Genomic DNA, 12,272 nt, shown 5'->3' with positions numbered 1-12,272 from the left:
ACCCTAGGAGTCAGCCCTCACATCACATTTAGGGCCAGCCTCAACGCCTACCAAGCCATCAGCCCCTCTAACATGGCTTATGACTGAAGGCCAACTGCTGAGCTTAAATAGAGCTCCTGGGCCCAAGGGATGTGGGTGGAGGCTCAAGGTGGGGCTGATCAGGGCCATTAAGGCTTATTAGTGCCCTGACAATCATCTTTGAAATGGATAATACATGGAACTGCTCCCGTTGTCCCTGGGAACCAAGGGTTTGTGGACACTCTCCCAGGTGGGTGCAGACCTCATGCCCACCGTGCAAAGCAGATGTAACTGGGGGGCAGTAGCTCTGTACCCGAGAAGCAGGCATCTCCTGTGGGTGGAGGGGAGGAAGGAATGAGAAGGATGATCTGGGTGGCTATGGTGACAACACGGCTTGAAAGAAGGCCCATCAGCTCTGGCTCCAGGGATGGGGCTGCCCAGGGAGCATGCAACCCCTGGGGGAGCTGGGCATGCAGAAGTACCTCCCTGAGGTGGAAATACTCCTGGATTTCCCCTCCCAGACCTCCAGGAGTCATGCATGCAATGGCAGGTGCTTTGAAGGGAGTTTGGGAGAATTAAAAATTTCATCTTTGGGCCTATTTTCTGTACTGACTGTAAATGTTTGTTGGATGAAGAACATGCTCCCAGAGGTACATACCTAATGGATCTCAAGGAGCCACCATCTCTTTGCTGATGGTTTATAAAGCAGCTCAACTATTCAACCATCGGAAAAACATGAACAGAGACTTAATAAAGGCATATTTCCAATATACAAAAAATTAATGAATTTGTACGGTATCCTGCCTACAAGATGCATTAATTTAGATAGACAGCACTCAAGGCTTTAAGAGCTGGTACAGCAGAAGGTGGACAGAATGAAAGCAAAGGAGAGTAAACAGAGAAGAGATTTCTAAGTGCCCATGACATTTGTTCAAATACTTTATTTCAATCAGCTTAAAAGGGAAACATAAAGCTGAGGTTGCTCCTAGGAAAGGGAATGAAATTGAAAACCAAGTAATGCACTGAGCACAATTCAAAGGGAGCTGAGAGGCAGCCGTCTGCTGCAGACAGGGCGCGAGCAGCCCCACCGAGGATGGGCTGTTGCTGTTTCGATGATATTTTTGTTTCCAAATACCACCTCACATTGACTTGCCTGTGGAACAGAAGCCACTGCAAAACAAGTTTTGCCTGCACAGACTAAGTAATTTCACATTTATTTTGCCAAATGCTTGGGGTGGGGACCCAGACCGGACAGAGGAACCAGTCCTTCAGGAGAGCATCCAGCATTTCAAGCTCATGTTGCATTCAGTTTAGAAACATCACGAGCCATTGCAGGAAAAAAAAAACCAAAGGCGAAAACCAAAATATCATCTCAGAAAAGGTGTGAAATTCTACTTCAGTGCTAAAACTTCCTCTTTCCAACTCCTCAGCCTCTTTCACACGAGCTGGGAGTGTGCCGAGGGGAGGAGAGGTGTGCAGGGTCCTCTCCATGTGTACTTTCCCAGGCAAAACCATCTGGTGCCACTCTAAAGCAAGACTTGATGAAAGCTGCTTCAGTTTCCATCACAACCCCACCATGTCCCACAGCGAGGCAGATGCTGGCCTGCCCTGGTGCCTCCATGGCATCAAACAGCAGCACCAACGGGGATATTTAGGTGGAAAAGTGGTTTTGGAGCAAAGTGATACTTATGACTTGGTTTCCAAGAGAAGTTGTGATATTTTTTGTTTGAAAAACAGTAAACCAGCAAGCTGCAGAAGAAGGAAGGCTGTTTATGACCACCTTCACTACAGTAGACTGCAGGGTAAAAAAATATTTGTTCAGCAATGTAATTTACTTCTAGTAACAGAAGAAAGAGGTGAGGCTACTGATTTATCACTATTTTATATTTGTTTTCTTCCTTTTTACATTCATTAGCTCACAGGGTTTCTTCTATCTGTGAGCTGTCTCTGATAGTATTCAATACATTTAACATTTCTATAAATATGTAAATATAAGATCTGTATGTGTAAACACACATGCATAAATAAAATGGTAATGATGTGTATATCTATATTTGTGTATATATAAAAGCTAAATTATCTCCAATTTATCCATCGTCCTTTGTATCTCCTATATGCATTATGTTCCTAAGTACATATAGTCTTCATATTTATATGAAAATGGTACCTACGAGGAATATAGATAAAAGACTAAAAAGTGTTTCTGGTGGATAAGTAACACCTAATTCCTTAATTTCTTTTTACTTGTTCCCCAGAGCAAGCAGTGGAAGATACATAAATAAAACTGCACACATTTATTTAACCTCCTTGTTCAGCCGTTTTTCGTGTGGTTTGTATCAGAGGCACTAGGCTGATACAGAGAGGGGCAAGTGATTCTCTCAGGAGCTCCTCTGGTGCTTTGGTCCTGATCCAGAGCAAAGTTTGGAATTACAGGCAGGGAGAATAAGGCCGTAGCGAACAAGGTAAAGGCTGAGAGGAAGAAAAACCCCACGGAGACCTTGAGCTGAGTTCTCCTTGAACACCATGAGGAGCAGCTGAGGGAATTGGGGTTGTTTAGCCTGGAGAAGAGGGGGCTGAGGGGAGCCCTTCTCGCTCTCTGCAGCTGCCTGAAAGGAGGCCGTAGCAAGGGGGGGGTCGGTCTCTTCTCCCTAGTAACAAGCGATAGGACGAGAGGAAACGGCCTCAAGCTGCGCCAGGGGAAGTTTAGGTTGGACATTAGGAAAAAATTCTTCACCAAAAGGGCTGTCAGGCACTGGCACAGGCTGCCCAGAGAGGTGGTGGAGTCTCCATCCCTGGAGGCATTTAAAAGAAGGGCAGACGTGGTGCTTGAGGACATGGTTTAGTGGCGGACTTGGCAGTGATAGGTTAGTGGTTGGACTCGATGATCTTAAGGGTCTTTCCAACCTTAACGATTCTATGATTCTGTGATCAGGCAAATGGGAGGTCTGTGTCTCTCAACTGTGCACAAAGAGCTGGGGGTGCCTGGGGGTGCACATAATCTCCCGCTGGCCCCAACCCAGCTGCAACATCCTGGGGACCTTCCCCTTTTCCCCATGCACACAGTTAATCCTAGTTAATGCTGAACCTTCTCTGGCTGCTAGAAAAGAAAATCAGATGAGAAAATTCTCTGTTCTTGTTAAAAATCATGAGATTGCCCAGCAGTACCCCGAGATCCAGACTGCCTCCCAAAGGGTGATGCCTTCGAGCCACCACTATCTCTGCTACCTTCTCCACCTTCTGCCCACCTCCTGGGAAGCTCCTGCTGGGTCAAGGAGGGAAGAGCCTCCCATAAAGGCTGATCCGTGGCCTGGAGTATTTTGCAAGCACTAGCAAATGGAGCTCAAAGGGCCAACTGGAGCCCAAAGGGCCAACTGCTGCTTGTGGAAATGGGCACAAGAACCAGGAAAATCAGAGAGGTTAGTTCAGATGATGCATGAGCAGCATGAGCCCAAAGATCACCGCTCAGTCTGACTTATTTCAAAATAAAGGAGTGCTCCAGCCAGGCAAAAGCTCTGGGGGCAGCTGCTCTCCCGGCTCAGATGGTGCAGGGGCATCCTTGGGGAAGCAGCTTGCTCCCGCTATGTGGGCAGAGAGCATTGGCCTCGAAGGCGGGGGGCTGTGGGTGGGTGGGGGGGGCGGGGTGTGTGTGTATATGCAGATGTGTATCTGCACGTACTGACTGTGAGCCCAACTCCCAGGTTAATCCCCTTCGTCAGCCGTTCGCTGCTATCTACTTCCCGAGCCGGCTGTCCCAGGCTGCCGCAGGGGTCGCTGGGGGGCAGGCATCGCCGTCCTCCATTTAGTCAGCTTGTAAGATCCTCAGTTAGTTTGCAAGGTCTGAAACTTCGACCCATTTGCCAGAGCGTTTCCTCCGAGGAGGGAAGCTGCTGGGGCTTGGGGTGCGCTGCCGCACGGCACGAGCTCCCCCTGCAGCGCCCTGGGAAAAGCAGCACCCTGCCCGCCCTGGCGAGGGGAAAAATCACAGCCAAAAGTGTCTGCTCTGAGCCAAGAAATCCCCCCTGCGGTTGGCATCGTGCCGGGTAAGCCCCCAGTATGGCAAGCAACGCTTGGAGGGTCTCCGAGACCTCCTCTCCCTGTTTTCCCCATTACCGGCGCCTGCCCAGATCGAGTCCGGGTTTGAGCCAGCCCTGCCGGCTCCAGCACTCAGCAGCACCCAAGGGAGACCCACCGCCCGACCCACCAGCTCTGCTGGGAGGGTCCCTGCAGTGGGGGGGTGGCAGGGGGACCAACCAAACCCCCGCACCCTCCCGCTGCTGCCAGCCCCCAGCATCCAGCTCCCACCCTTTTTCTCCGGGCAAGTTTCAGGAATCTTTTCCAAACTGCATTTATTTTGCACCCTGTGCCTATAGGTCTAATGAAAGGAAAAAAACCACCAATATTTTGGGACTCCTGAAAGAGCTGTTTCCTGAATGTTATCGCCCCAGGATCATGTTGGTTAGAGAGCCCCGCTCCATCCCATTGCTGGTGGCTTTGGATGCAATTTTGGATTTGCTCTCTAATGGAGCAGGGAAGTATTTATATCTCTAATGGGTTGTGCTGGGCATTAACGCTGTCCTGGAGCCAAGAACCTTAATTCCTGCTTTTAGGCTAAAATAACATGGATATCAGTGCCACACCACGAGGGAAAAGGGGAGGCTGAGGATGCCAAAATACACGCTCGGTGGGACCCAGAGAAAATCTCCATTTGGCTGCAGGGTACGGAGGTGGGGGCCCGAGCCCAGGTTTAGGGGGTTATAGGGCTGGGATTCACCAGTTCCCTGAGAGACTTCCAGTAAGAACATGAGCAAAGCTTGGCAAAGCCCCACTAGCACAGAGGATGCTGCACTTGCTGCTGGCCTGAGCAGCATTACAGGGGCTCTGCAGGCAACTTGCCCTCTCTTGCTTCCCCCCGAGACGTGAAGGTTAATGGGAATTACCATCCACTCATCCCTCACTCCCCTGAGCCAACATAACGTCCTTGGGACAAGGCTGTGCTGTGGGATAGCGGAGCTACGATGTAGTACCTGAGTCCTACATTTATCTATGGGTCTCAGGAGCCTCCACTTCCTCCAGGATATCTGCAGAGATGACTTCTCCTGGCTGCAAAGATGCCCACGTAGGGTTTTCTCTGGGCAGAAGATTACTTGCGCTCTGGGTCTATGCTCTTATTAAAGCCCCTGGAGCGGGAGCTCTGGTGGGGGGCCAGAAAGCCAGCAGCATTCAAGGATGCCGTCTCCCTTCCCTCGGCATCCAGAAGGACCCAGAAGTATTTCCAAGCATTTTTCAGGAGAGATTTTCCGGGACCAGTGCTGCCAATCTGCCCTGGGTTGGTGCGAGCACGGAAAGGGACTTCATGCTTCACCACAGCCAGTGTGCAGAAAGAGGAGGAAGAAATAATAGTTAAAGCAAGCTCAGCTATTGCTGGCCTCCCAGGAGCCAGAGAGGTTACTCAGGGGATTTGCACATCTTTCCCAGGCAGAAGGTGAGGTTATCTCCATCAGCAGTTGCTAACAGTGCTGCGGAAACCTTAACAGCCAGGGAAACACAGAGTGTAGTGGTCTCTATCAGCAGGGATACGGTCATGGATGTAAGCGCAGCGGGGAGATGATGGCTGAGGAGGAAGGAGGCAGTGAACTAGGAGTCCCCATGGGTCCTCCTCCTCCAGAGCCCTGGCTGCCCAGCTTCACTGAGGGCTCACAGAAAATGTTTATTTTGACTCTAGACCTTCCTGGGCTCATCTAAGCTGCCTCCTTACCCGTGGCAGGAGTGAATCCAGGCCAAAACACCAGCTTTGGCAGGGCAGGGCTGGAGACAGATGCTGGAAAAGAGAGAGGAGAGACCTGATCTGTGCATCGAAGATGGGGAGGACCAAAAGCAGGAGCATCCCTGGCCAGCTGCCATCACCCACCCAGGCACAGCACACTCCGAGCTCCCCAGCCTCCCACCTTCACCCGGACTGGAGGGAGCTCACTTGCAGAAAGGCCTTTTCCCTCCAGATTTGCGGGAAGTAGCACAAGCCATGAGCTCCCTGCAGCTCCTGCCAGGCTGCAAAGGGGACGACAGTTGTAGGCAGGACAAGGGGAGTTAGCCCTCGAGGTCCCCTGCCACCTGGTCCTCCCAGGGCAGGGCCACTCCTCTTTGCAGCTATATTTTTCTCTCCATTCCTGGCCAGCTTCCTGCAGCACCTGCAGGAAGAGTTCAGGCTGGGGTTCCCCGAGGAGAAGTTTTTACCCCACACCTCGGTGCTGCCAGCAGGCAGGACCCAAAGATGCACCAGATCAAACACCCCAAAATCCAGAGAGAGCCATGAAACAGCCCCAAAGCACTGAGCAGCCCCTAGTGCTCCCAGGCTCCTGTGGCTGCCAGGGCATCCCTCCCTCCCCTTTTGCTGCAGGACCTCTGCAGATGGTCCTGCCGCCACCTGACAGGAGATGTCCCTGGCATGGGAAGTGCCAGGGCCATGGACATGGCAGCATCGAGGTCCAGATGGGTGCTCTGCACCTGGATTAGCACGGTTTTTGCAGGGATCCAAGTGCTTCACCCCAGCCCAGGCAGGGTGCAGAGCAGTGCCCACTGCAGCACGGACGGCTGGACTTTTCCACTCTGCTGCTCACCCCCTGCTTCTTGCTGGGTAGAAAATCCTAGGTATCCTATGGGGGAAAATACAGCTTTTTTTTCCTCCCCTTTTTTTCAAAGTGTTCTGCAAACCTTAACACATCCTTTTTTACCATTGGTGAAATGCTGATTTGCCTCTTTACAAAACTCAAACCCAGGAAAAGTTCAGCCAATATGCTGGTTTTCCATGATTTTGTCTTTGCCAAAAACTCAAAGCCTTCCCAAACAGCTGCTGCAGCTCCATGGCTCACAGCTGGCTGGCACGTGTCTGTGCAGTCAGGAGCACACGGCAGGCCATCATGCCACAAGGTTGCTCGGTGCCTACCGAAGCCGAGGCTTTGGCTGCTGCCACCAGACCTCAGCGGGGCTCCCCCAGGGCTCCCCTCCACCACACATCACCCTGCACCAGCACAGCTCCATAATTTGCAGCCTTTGCCACAAGATCTGCATCGCTCCGGGATTACACATCGGGGTGGAGCTCCTCCACGGTGCTCTCTGAGTCATGTGCATGGGAGCACGGAGGAGATGGAGCCAGCCAAGTCCTCGATACAGCCATGGGAAGCTTCCCCATCCTCCAGCTGAGTTTGCCACCCTCCCCCCCACCTGCATTCCCCCTCCCTACCTGCGGCAGGCTACAGAACTGCTGGGATCACTTTCTGGACTCCTCTGGCTTATTCTTCACTCTGCTGCCCAATATTTCATCATCCACCTCAGCAAAATGTATATTTCCCTTTTAAGAGCTCTCCTAGAATAATATATTTTTTTATTATCGTGACAGTGAGGGCTCCTGTTGCCATGGATACGTGCCCTTTGCTGGAGCAGGAGCTTTCTGGGTGTTGGAAATTCTGCTATTTTTCCTGATCGACAGGGTTTGTTGTTTGGGTTTGGTTGTTTGTTTTGTTTTTTTTTAATTTGGTATTTATTCCCATTATCATCATCTGAAAAAATAGGTCATTTATATTGCATATGGATATGTCACCAGTACAGTAAAGCCTTCAGAAACAACCTTCTGCATTTAGAAGGAATTGGGGGGGGGTGTGTGGTGTGTGTGTGTGGAATCTACTGTGCAGCATTGATAATATACAGTGTAACAAAAACACAGACACTCTGAAAAGGTCTCATCTGTATCTCACTACATTATACATTAAATCCCATTTCTGGCTTCAGGACTCCTGAATGAGTGTTATAAAACCAAGTCCAATTTTATGTGGTTTTGTACTCTTGCTGTAGAACAAACCTGTATCTTCTGGTTGTCAATTCAGCCATCCTCTGGTCCTGAGCCTCTTCAAACTTAATCTATTTGAGAACACACAAAGAGAAATTAAATGGATATATGCGAAAGAGAGAGAGAGAGTTCAGATTTTCACTCCAGCATTCCCTTACAGGCAAGTGCTGTAACATTTACATTTACAAAGGTATCACACATACACAGAGACACTACAGGAACTTTTCCAAAGCACTTCATCCCACAGGGTAATTAGTGGTGCAGGATTGTGCTGTGCTTCTCTGCTCCTGGCTATCAGGGCACTCTGGGAGGGAGCAGGAATGTACTCATTTTACAGAAAACTGTGGCACACAGGCAGCCCGTACCTGGTCCCAATGCAGATGAGTGGCAGATCTGGGGTGAAAACATCCAGCTTTCCCTGACTTTCTGTGAATCTTCACCCACTGTTTCTAGTGACAGCATCCATACCAGCTGCCTCCGTTTGTGGCGAGGAGGAAGATGGAGATATCACCTGTGGGCTCATTTCCCTCTGTCTCATTAGGACCAGAGACGCTGTGTGAGACCCATTTGCTTCCTTCTCCTTGTACTCTCAGCATTTTTATTTCTTTTTTTAAAATTGGAAATAGTAGAAATTACTCAACACAGACTAACATCACACGGAAACTCCCAGAAGAGCAAACACTACATGGCGGCTCGTGGCTCAGACAGGTGTGCTCTTCGCTGCATAAAAAACTGGCTGGATGTCCAAGCCCAGAGAGCTGGGATGAATGGAGCTAAATCAACGGAGCTAAATCCAGTTGGTGCCCAGCCAGTGGTGGCTCAGTTTTGGGGCCAGCCTTGTTCAGTATCTTTATCAATGAGCTGGTGGAGGAGACAGAGTGCACCCTCAGTAAGTCTGCAGAAGACATCGTATTGGGCGGGAGTGTTGATCTGCTGGAGGGCAGGAGGGCTCTGCAGAGGGACCTGGACAGGCTGGATCGATGGGCCAAGCTCAGCTGTGTGAGGTTTAACAGGGCCAAGGGCCGGGTCCTGCCCTTGGGTCACACCAACCCCAGGCAGCGCCCCAGGCCTGGGGCAGAGGGGCTGGGAAGTGCCCGGCGGAGAAGGCCCCGGGGGTGCTGGCTGACAGCCGGCTGGGCATGAGCCAGCAGTGCCCAGGTGGCCAAGGAGGCCACCAGCCCCCGGGCTTGTGTCAGCCCTGGTGTGGCCAGCAGGAGCCGGGCAGGGATGGGGCCCCTGTGCTCGGCCCTGGGGAGGCCCCACCTCGAATGCTGGGCTCAGGGTTGGGCCCCTCGGGACAAGAAGGGCCTTGAGGGGCTGGAGCATGTCCAGAGAAGGGCAGCGGGGCTGGGGCAGGGTCTGGAGCACAAGTGTGCTGGGGGGCGGCTGGGGGGGCTGGGGGGGTTTAGCCTGGAGAAGAGGGGGCTGAGGGGAGCCCTTCTCGCTCTCTGCATCTGCCTGAGAGGGGCTGGAGTGAGGGGGGGGTCGGTCTCTGCTCCCAAGTCACCAGTGACAGGGCGAGAGGAAACGGCCTCAAGCTGTGTCAGGTCAGGCACTGGCACAGGCTGCCCAGAGGGGTGGGGGGATTTCACCATCCCTGGAGGTGTTCGAAAAACATGTAGACGTGGCACTTTAGGACACAGTTTAGGAGGCCTGGGGTGTTGGGCTGACTGTTAGACTTGATGATCCTGGAGGTCTTTTCCAACCTTAACAGTGCTATGATTCTATGATTCCATAAAAGGTCCAAGATTTGCCTACAATAAGGCAAAAGTTTTTCTACTGAAATTTTAAAAGGAAATGAGATACCAAATGAATTTAACAGTTTATACAAACTTGTATTGAGCAGACACTGATACCTACTGAGTTCAGAGATTATAGCTGGCTGGGAGATGGTTTAGATGGTTTTCCCAAGCCCCTGTGAAGCCTTTCACCCTGCACGATGCTCAGTCAGCAGCCGTGCAGGGGTCCCACTTTTGTGCCCAGGCTGGGCAACTCCTCGTGCATCACTGCCCAGGTCTCTGCAGCCCCCACAGGTTCAGCAAAGAAATGGGGGAGAAGATGAAAATGCAGGTGTGCATTGCTGTGTTTCACCCCAGAGGGTTCAGGACCCTGCTGGAGGAGTCTCTGTTGCGGTGGCCGGGACCCGGGACCCGCCCTGGGTGATGCCAGCGGTGAGGGAAAGGCTGCTCTGAGCCCCTTCGCCTGCTTCTGGAGCATTCGGGAGGGCCCTGGGAAGGGATGTGGAGCTCCCAGAGAGTGTGTGATGGCAGGGGAGCATTAGCTGAGTAAGGGAAATAGAGCCCAGCCCCATGAAGATATGGGGATGTCTTTGTCTGGTAGGAAAGCAGATAAAAGGTGTTTATACCCCCACTGAAGCCTTGCAGAGATGCCAGCGCTGCTAGAAACAGAGGCATGGAGAGGTGAAGGAATGCCCTACAGTGCCCAAAGACATGGAGGAAAAGCTCCGGCTGAACCAGGGGGTCCCGTTTGGGCATGGCCACGCTGACCAGCTCAATTCTCCCCAGACAAGCAGGTTTTCACCCAAGGACATGGCTGAAAACCTCCACCATCAGCCACCCTGCAGCATTTTGAGGGAGAGTCTCCCTGAGAATGTCAGGCGCTAAAACGTTTCCCACCACAATTTGATTTACCTCTAGTACAGAGGGGAGAAAAGGGTTATCCATGACTCATTTCTCGTGCGAACCGTGCAATTTCACATCATGCTCTGTCGCCATGGAGACGTCACACGCGCGGGCTGGAAGGGGACCAAGCACCCCAGCAGGCAGGCACAGCACCGGGGTGGGCAAGGAGGTAACAAATATTTCCCATAAAGAATGAAGGGAGGAGGAACAGTGGCAGTCCAGTGGGCACAAAGCAAAATATTAACTACTGGGGTGCGAAGCGGAGGTCCCCGTAGGGTGGGGACACATCCCCGCTGGGTGCTGGGCACAGCTTCCAGCAGCACCCATGGAGCAGTACTGGGTGTTTGGGTGCCCCACGCCAGCGTCCCAGCGCCGGGGCCAGCTGCAGGTAGTGAGGCCCCTGCAGTTTTCTAGAGACATCCACATTTGAGAGCTAACCCCATTTAAAGTGCAATTTTTAGGTGCAATTTTATAAAAGTGAGAAACAAGCCTTTTTAACAAGAAATATTGCTTTTTCTGTGTTTCTCTTATTTCTTTATGAAACTGGCAGGCTGTTGCACAGGGTGCACACCACCACCGATGCAGTTGCCGACAGCCTGAGTGCATTCGTGCAAGCAGTCGTGCCCAAGCCTCCGTCAGCGCCGTGGCGCACTCGTGCTTCACAGCACCTGAACATCTTTATCTTCTCCGTCCGACCGCTGCACGCTGCCTGACCCTTCCTCCCACCGCCTCCAGCAAGCAACACCCCAGCAGAGCTGAACACTGCTAGAACATCGTGCAGACAGCACTCTCATTCCTCTGAGCAAAATACTTCTGTGGCCGGCTACTGTGGGAAATGCTGTTTGATGCAAAGCGGTTGCAGACACACCTGCTGATCCTGGGTCTCGTGCAAAATCCTAACGGGACGTCCCTGCGCAGCAGAACAACGTTGGTGCTTCAGAAAAGCAGCACATGCAGCAACACTGGGAAAATACAGCAATAAGTGTTCTGGACATCTCATGTTCTGTTTTCTGTAATTTAAACAAATATATTGACCTCTCCAAACATTGTATTAGCAAAGGCAGAGAAGGGTCGTGACTCAGCCAGGTGGGGCAGAGTATTTCGGACTGTTTAAGCCTATTTATGGGACAAGGATGTTCCCAGGCAGGGTGAAGGGTGAGCTGTGTTGTCCCAGTTTGCAGCCCATCTGCTTTTGCTGCTCTTTAGACAAGTCAAGAGAAACACTGAAAGGCATGAGCAGCCACCTAGGAAACCTTATCCAGACATTTTTTAAATGGCTTTAACATAATTAAGTGGCTCAAGTGGGAAGTTATTGCACAAGAGGAGAAGAGACAGCCACTGCTGCGTGAGGACAAGCCAGGGAGCCACAGTGGGATGGGTGCAGGACCTGGGGGCTTCCAGGGGTGTTTTGGCTCTTAGCGCACCCCAACATCCCACTAGCCCTATATCCTCACCAGGCAAACACTGCTAAATGCTCAGGGCTCGCTTCCCCCAGAGACAGGGCTGGAAAAGCCCATCCCTGCCCCAGACAGGCATGGGGACAGCACAGCCACCGTGGGGCACACGTGGGGCTGCAGACCCACAGCAAGGGATGCACCAAGGGACACACCGAGTGCGGGCTTTTTGGGCAAGGGCACAGCCGAGGCTGAATGGGAGAAAACACCCTCATTACTGCCTTGGATCCTTAACATTTAATGTAGCTTCCCCACTCCCGCAGGGCTCCCGCCTGGGTAAGATCACTCCTGTTTACATTAATCAAACGCCAAATACAG

Source organism: Phalacrocorax aristotelis, chromosome 13 (genome assembly GCF_949628215.1).
Source record: "Phalacrocorax aristotelis chromosome 13, bGulAri2.1, whole genome shotgun sequence".
Classification (NCBI taxonomy): domain Eukaryota; kingdom Metazoa; phylum Chordata; class Aves; order Suliformes; family Phalacrocoracidae; genus Phalacrocorax; species Phalacrocorax aristotelis.
This window is presented reverse-complemented; position numbering follows the sequence as displayed.